Genomic DNA, 8,173 nt, shown 5'->3' on the forward strand with positions numbered 1-8,173 from the left:
TTTTACATTAGCAATGTGTGTGTGTGTGTTCATGCATGCAGCTGAAATGAAGTGCGCCACCAAGGGGCTATAAGGGATCGCAAACACACAAAGACCACTGTTGGGTCAAATACAATCTCACAAAGGAGTCGCACAAGAACACATTCTTACAAGAGCTCCATGAAAAAATAAATATTTTTATATCCCCACATATATGCTTGTTAAAAGCATAAAATACATGTAGTGGGGCTCTATTTATAGAGCCTCACATAAAATACATGTTTATGACTGTTGTGAGCAGTCCAACGACTTCCCGACAGTCATATTTGACTTACAAATAAAAAAAAACATATAATCCCTATTGGACTGTATTTATTATAGGACATAAAATGACTAAAATGCTCTAGATATACGTATATTGTGTAAATGTATGTGTATCAGCTATATAAGAAAACATAGGCAGCATTTTAACACTTTCTCTCAAACTTACGGTTAGATCACCAAAAGTTTGTTAAGAATAAACAAAAATCTTGGTAGAGGTAAAGTTTTGGTGAAGAAGTTTGCAATCTGAAACTTAGACTTAACATATAGTAAAATAATCGTTCTTTTTAAGTAATCTTTTCAAACATAGTGGCAATTAATCTTGATATACTTTGTTCTTTTATGAAACATGTGATTGCTGGTTATATAGATAACACTCTTGTTATCGCAATACAACTTTGAAGGTTATGAAACATCAACACTCATATATGAAAGTAAGGATCTCATCCATACGACCTCGGTTGTTGTTGTAGTCATCACCTTATATTAAACTTTCGTGAAAGATAAAGATACTTTCTGTGTTTTTTGCATATTCAAGAAATGAGAGAATCACTTACAAACATAAAAAAACAAAAACCTGTGGTTGAGTGTCAGTTATTGAGATCTTCTCCATACTCAGAATTAGTATAAACAATGAAATTTAAAGATGAAAAAAAGAATAAGAATAACCCTTTAGATATAGTCTTCTTGATGTATCAAACTATTCTTAACACGACACTCATGTGAATTGATGTATGCATATCTTGAAACTGACTAACAGCATGTATTGCATGCGCAATATCCAATCTAGTAATATATAAGTACATTAATGATCCGATAAGTTGCTTATAAGGAGTTGGTTCATCTAATAAGACCCTGTCTTTAGCTCGTATTTTAACATTTATTACTTGAGGAGTGTCAGTATATTTTGTGTTTGTGATTCTCGAATGCACAATGATATCAACTGTAAACTTTATTTGAGACAAAATGTATCCTCTTGGCAAATATGCTACTTCAATACTTAGAAAATATCTAAAAAAATCAAGGCGAGTCATATCAAAAGATTTCTTAAGCATAATTTAAATTTCTTCAATTTTCTTATGATAATTTTCAATTATGATTATATCGTCACTATACAAGAGCAAAATGATGAGTGAAGTGCTTGCAGATCTTACAAAAAGTATAATGTTAGTATAACATGATTTAAATCCAAAATTTATCATAGTTTCACTAAATTGATTATACCATGTTTTAAGAGCTTGGTTAAACCCATATAAAGCCTTTCAAAGACGAAGAACCATATCATTTTCAATAGTCTGACCAAGGAGAGGATCCATGTAAATTTTTTTATTTAAATTTTCATTTAAGAAAGCATTCTTAACATCTAACTGATATATAGGTTATTTCCTAATGGATGCTACTGCAACTAGAGTCCTAACTATGGTTATGCAAGTTATTTGAGTAAATGTTTTTTCATAATCTATACCATATTCTTGAGAATATTTTTTCGCAACTAATCTTGCTTTACATCTTTCTATAGATTCATCACTTTTTTTTTTACCTTAAATACTCATCTACATCTTATTGTCTTCTTCCCCTTGAGTAGATGTTGGACTTCTCAAATATGGGCCTTATGTAATGTATCTAATTATATTTTCGTAACATTGACCCATTTTTTATGTCTGGTCTCTCTATAGTTGGATGATTTATGATATGAGTAAATTGATAGAAGGCATGCCCTGTAATTTAGAGAAAATGATTCATATGTAACAAATCTACTTAAAATTTTAAGTATTCACTCAGATCTTATAACACTACGTTCTTCTATATTGAGTGGTTGACTATATTTTTCAAAAGACATGGATGTTCTTCATTATCACGTTTAAAATATTGTACAAGGTTATGAGTCCATTCTCTTTCTTCTCTTGGTTTATTATTTTGCTCAACATTATCACTAACTTCATCATCATTATTATCATAATTAGACTTAGGCAATAAGTCAAACAAAAAAGGCATATTCGGATTCTTCCTTAGGTTTTTCAAGATCAATTTTTTTTTCAAGGAATATAACATTTCTAGATACATAAAGCTTATCATTTTTTAATTATAACATCAATAGTCTTTTTTATTATCGACATATACATTTAATAGCTTTAGGAGAAAGTTTGTTGTATGTTTCAAGAAACACAAAACATTTACATCAAAAAATTCTTAATCTTTTCAAATCAAAAGTAGTCTTAACAAGTATTTCAATTGGAGATTTGTTTTCTAAAATTTGAAAAGGCATTTTATTTATTAAATAGACCACGATGAGAGCAACTTCAACCTAAAACCTTTTTGAATCTTCTTTTTAAATAAATAAAGTCCTAGTAGTTTCAATAATGTGGCGGTATTTTCTTTCAGCAATTTCATTTTGTTGAAAATCTTATGATATAGTTTTTAGAGCAAAATACCATGGGTTTATAGGTAAGACTGAAATTCATTTGAAATAAATTTTTCTCTGAAGTCAAAGTAGAAGATTTTAATATTTGTTTTAAATTGATTTTTAACAAGATTATGAAAAACTTTAAAACATGAAAAAACTTCGAATTTGAGTCTAAGGAAGTATATTCAGGTATGTGTACTAAAATTATCTATGAATGTAACGTAATATGCATAACCATCTTTTGACATAACGAGAGCGGAGCCTCATATATCCAAATCTACCAATTCAAAATTTTCATTAGTAAAAAAAGTTCTAGATCTAAAAGGTAATATTTTTCATTTTTTCAAGTATACAATCTTTACATACATATTCTTTTTCCTTACATTTTTTTTCCTTACAATTTTTTTTCAAAAAAAGAAAAGAAAGAGAGTTTGGATATACTTGGATGTCCTAATCGTTTATGTCAAAGATCTAAATCAATTTCTTAGGCATGATTACAAAAATAATTTTTGAGTATACGTAAAAAATCCATATAGTAAAGGTCTCATCTTCTATGGCCTTGCCCAATCAGCTTTTCTGTCTGAGATCCTGTACCCATCAAGCCTTAGATGAGAATAAGACCTTGCACTCATAATAAGAAATTTGAGAAACTGAAAGAAGGTTTAGGTCAATTTTTGGAATAAGTCTAACATTTAGAATAAAAAACTTATTTGAATCATTTGGAGTGTTATAAAAATTTTCTTTACTTTTAGCTTTTAAAAGAGTACCATCGACGGTTGACACACATGAAAAATATGAATTAGTGTAATTTGATAGTAAGAACTCATTATGTGTCATATGAAAAGAGGCTCTCGAATCCAAAATTCAAGAGAACTTACTCAGAAGAGAAGAAGAAGAGACAACAACACCGAATGTAGAGGAAGTGACTTTTAGGATTTATGAAACGACCTTCGCAATTTGGGCAATCATCAAATCATTAAAGTTGTTGTCCTTTCTTGTTTCTTCATGTATTAACGACTTCACTTAATACAATTATTTTTTTGAGTTTAGCACAATCCAACCTTATATGTTTTAGTTCTTTACAATAGTGACAAGTAATTTTACCATCCTTTATCCTCTATTATATCCTCTCCCATTGTATCTATCCCTATTATATCCTTTTTCATTGATTTTTTCTTAAAGTGGGTAGATTTATAAGTCTTTACAAAGTTTTCGGGTCTTGATATGGCAAGCACCTCATCACTAGACTTGTGCATTCCAAATCTAGTTTCTGTTTGACATATTTGAGAAAGAGCATTACTTATAGAATGAGCCGAGGTCCTATGAAGTAAAGATGACCTAACTTGCTCAATTTTTGGTTGAAGACCATATAAGAAAGAAAAACAATTTTCTTTTTCAACTTGTTGTTTTCTAATCTAGACAATCAAACCTTTTCATTTTGGTTCCAACATAGCTAACTCATCCTAAATCAGAAATAAGAGGTCATAAAAATCTTACACTTTTATTTCCTTGTTTAGTAGTGCATACTTTGTCTTTAGAGATAATATAGCCTAGCTATGTCCTTTTAAATGAATGTGCTCTTTAAGAAAATTCATGCATTACATGTTTTTTTGAATTTGATATTAGTGGCAATTTTGAACTCCATGGTATTTATAAACCATGAGAGTATTTGATGGTTATTAACCTCTCAATATTCTTGCAAAGTTTTCTTCTTTTATTCTTTAAAGAGAACTTTGATATGATCTTCTCTTTTAGTTAGCTTTAGTTGAGGTTCATTAGTGGTTCTATTAACAAAACCTTAATTTTTTTTCCTTTTGATAGGATTTTTCAAACAGTAGCCCACGTCAAGTAGTTGTTTTTGTTAAGCTTGAAAGAAAGCATGTTTTCTTTAGCCCATGTTGGAGAAATAAGCATTGAAGAACCAAGCTTGAAGAAAGAGTACACCTAAGATGTTTTTCACCACTGTATGAAATGAAGTGAATAATCACAATGAAACCCCCACCAAGGGGCTACAAGAGATAGCAAACACATAAAGACGGGTCAAATAGATTCTCACAATGGAGTCACACAAGAACACAATTTCACGAGAGTTCAATGAAAAAATAAATATGTTTATAACACCACACGTATGCTTGTTAAAAGCATAAAATAAAATACATTAAGTAGAGAGAGGCAGTCCAACAGTCATATTTAACTTATAAATAAAAGCAAAATAAATAAATAAATAAAAAGACTATAGACTGTATTTATTACAGGACATGAAAATACCAAAATACCCCTTATATAAGTATATTGTATTCATGTCCATATAAGTATATCGGCTCAGTATTTTAACAGCAGCAATGATGCAGAAAGAGTTCAAAATGCCCCGATTAAAAAGCCAGTAAGGAAAAACTGAAATGAATTGGCAGGAAGAAAATCCGACAGCAAAGTGCTCTGAAGAGATGATGAGATACATCTTATTCCGCTTGACGAACAATCTAAACCGATAGTGTCCATGTGACAATGACTGGGCTTCTTACGTTGTGAACTCCATCGGTCCATATCAAGGCACCAAACTGGGGCGCAGGTTGCAGGGAAACGGTGGTGAAGGTCACCTTGAACGATAGCCTCTGGTACTTCTTGGTGAATTGCAAGGTTCTTGGCTCGACTGTGATAGTTACACCTTTGATCGGTGCCATCGCAATGTGGTATCTCGAAACGGGGTTGCCCACATTAGTGACTGTCCGTCTGACAGTCAGAACAGAAGGTGCAGGCGGCTCTGGAAACATGACAGAAATGGCCGGATAGTTGAGATCGCCGGGAGAGCTCCGGCCGTGGTGGCAGGACAGGTTTGACGACTTGGCGAAGATTTTCAGCTCAGCAGGAGTTAGCTTGATCGAGCAGAGGAAATCAAAGTAATCTTGTGGGCTTATGTCATAAACTAGGCCTGGATCTACAGCCCTGGATGGGTTTATATGACCTGCACCATGCTGGAAAGGGGTGGATGGAGCATTTGATGCTGCATCCTTCATGGGGTTATTGTTGTTGTCATGAACATATGCAGTGGTCATAAGAGCAGATTTAATGGCTGCTGGACTCCATTCTGGGTGGACGGACTTCAGCAGTGCAGCTACCCCACTTACATGGGGGCACGACATCGAGGTGCCGGACAGAATGTTGAACTTCACTCGCCGGCGGTCCTGCTGCAGAGTGGTCGGCCCAGCCTGTCCAGTCCAGGCCGCGAGGATGTTAACACCCGGGGCAACCATGTCTGGTTTCACTACTTCCGGAGTGATGAAGTTGGGCCCTCTTGATGAGAATGCTGCAACAACGGGAGACGGCCTGACCCCCAACTTGGTTCCAGCAAAAGACAGTGTGGCTGTAGGACGTGGGCTGGTCTGCACGTATCGCTTGATCGCTTTCCCGGCAGTTTCGCCGACTGCGGTGGCGGGAAGGAGGTGACAATCTGCCACAAGCTCCTCCCCATTTGCTTCAGTGTTGGCCAGGATCATGCCTACACCACCTGCTTCTTTCACCACCTGGCCTTTCTCCGTCCTCGGATTGATTCCTCTATCGCAAACTACGATCTTCCCAGCGACAATGTGGGGATCTAGAGATCCAGACAGGCACAGCGCGCTCGGAGTCGGGCTACTGATATTGTTGCCCATGTAGACAACGGGGTACTGTTCATCAATGGAGAGAATGCGCCGGCCTCTGTAAAGGGAGACGCCACAGAAGATCCGGCCGTCTCCCAATTTCACACTTGAAGGGAAATCTCTATCCATTGTGCTGGCTCCGATGGTTGCAATCCATGGGGAGACATTAGTGAGGCTACCTGGACCAGGTCCTCCATTGCCGGCCGAGCACGAGACAAAGACCCCCTTCTCCATGGCTCCGAAGGCAGCAACAGACAGGCTGTCCCTGTAGTAGGAAGAGACGCCGCCGCCCAGCGAAATGGAGAGCACATCAACGCCGTCGGCGACAGCCTGATCGATGGCAGAGAGTATGTCCGAACTGAAGCAGCCATTAACCCAACAGACCTTGTAAACGGCTACTCTGGCTTCCGGCGCCATGCCTCTAGCGGTTCCGGAGGCGTACCCCAGCAGGTTGGCGCCTTGCACTGGCACGCCAGCGACCGTTGCAGCGGTGTGAGTGCCGTGCCCGTCTTGATCCCTCGGTGACTTGAACTCTTCCTTCTCGTTGATGCTTCCGGTGGCAGCCTCGTAGCCATTGAAGAACATGCGGGCACCGATGATCTTCTTGTTGCAGTGGCTGGTGGTGAACCCGCGGCCGGTTTCGCAGGTGCCCTTCCACCAAGCAGGCCGGGCTCCCAGCCTGCTGTCATTGAAGCTCAGGCTCTCTGGCCATATTCCGGTGTCGAGCACCCCGATTATGACATCATGGCGAGAGAGAGGATTGGACCAAATGTCTCTGCGGCCTCTGATATCTTGTTCAAGGCCCAGGAACTCAGGGCTCCTGGTTGTGTGAAGTTGGTAGACTGTCTCTGGAAACACAGCCACTATACCATCTTGGTTCAGGAGTCTCTCTGCTTCTCCCTTGCTAAGCCTCGCTGCAAAGCCATGGAAGGCATTTTGGTAGCTGTAGATGATCCTCTCACGCCCATTTTGGAGATCTGGCTCGTCTGCTATTGAGCTCAGGGTGAATGAGTACCAATCAAGATGGTTGGTGAAGGCTTCTGGTAATTGAGATCTGTCTGTGTGGACAACAAAGATCTTCCATGGAGTGTAATCAGTAGAGATGAAAGTGAAGGCGGTAGTGAGATAGCAGCAAGCCAGGCATAGCCATAACCATCTCACTGATGGTCTCCCCATCAGTACTTTCAGAGAAAGAGAGAGAGGTGCTTTCAAGTGGGAATTTTGCTACGAGGCGATCGTGGTCTGTCTCCCAATCCCCACACCGACTTCTTATTGACTACTTTTCAAGTATGTCTTTAATTTTTGTTCCCTAGGTTGATGGGTCACATTTAATACTACAGTAGTCCTCGGTACTACTAAATGGATCACTGCTAATTAGTAACTATATGGTTCAGTGTGAGCTGTGTTTCGGCGAGAGGCAAGGAATTGAATGCCATTCAATGTCACTGGCAGCTACCCTCATAGGCGGTTGCACTGCTTCAGTAAATGGTGTCGCGGTGGGTGGCACCCTCTTAAATACTTGTGCCACCACCCTTACTTTCCTTTGCTTTCTCACTGCTATCTCCATTTCCCCACCACCCTCAGTCAACAAAATCTGGCAGTGCAAACAAGAATTCGGTGCGGGAGTCGGGAAAGGCCTGGGGATTGTTTCTCAGCTTGGTCAGGCTTGCAAGAACCCAGACCAATGAGATGGTGTTTGATACAGGGGTCAAATCACTAAAGACTGCAAAATTTCTTTCTCAGGTGAGTGTTCCCAAGAAAATGAAAGCAAAAGCTGAAAAAGACTTTGGTAGGAGGTCACAGCCAGATTTATCTGGACAAAGCGAGTCTA

General features: G+C 38.2%; 1 pseudogene across 1 annotated transcript; it reads right to left on the minus strand.

The window, feature by feature from the left end:
* Positions 1-5,091: 5,091 nt before the first annotated feature.
* Positions 5,092-7,579, minus strand: LOC149836312 (subtilisin-like protease SBT1.3 pseudogene; annotated as a pseudogene). Its single transcript, XR_016432691.1, has one exon. The product of XR_016432691.1 is annotated as a subtilisin-like protease SBT1.3 pseudogene (transcript).
* Positions 7,580-8,173: the final 594 nt, after the last annotated feature.

The sequence above is a fragment of the Nuphar pumila genome, chromosome 6 (assembly GCF_984573655.1).
Source record: "Nuphar pumila chromosome 6, dmNupPumi1.hap1.1, whole genome shotgun sequence".
In the NCBI taxonomy this organism is placed as follows: domain Eukaryota; kingdom Viridiplantae; phylum Streptophyta; class Magnoliopsida; order Nymphaeales; family Nymphaeaceae; genus Nuphar; species Nuphar pumila.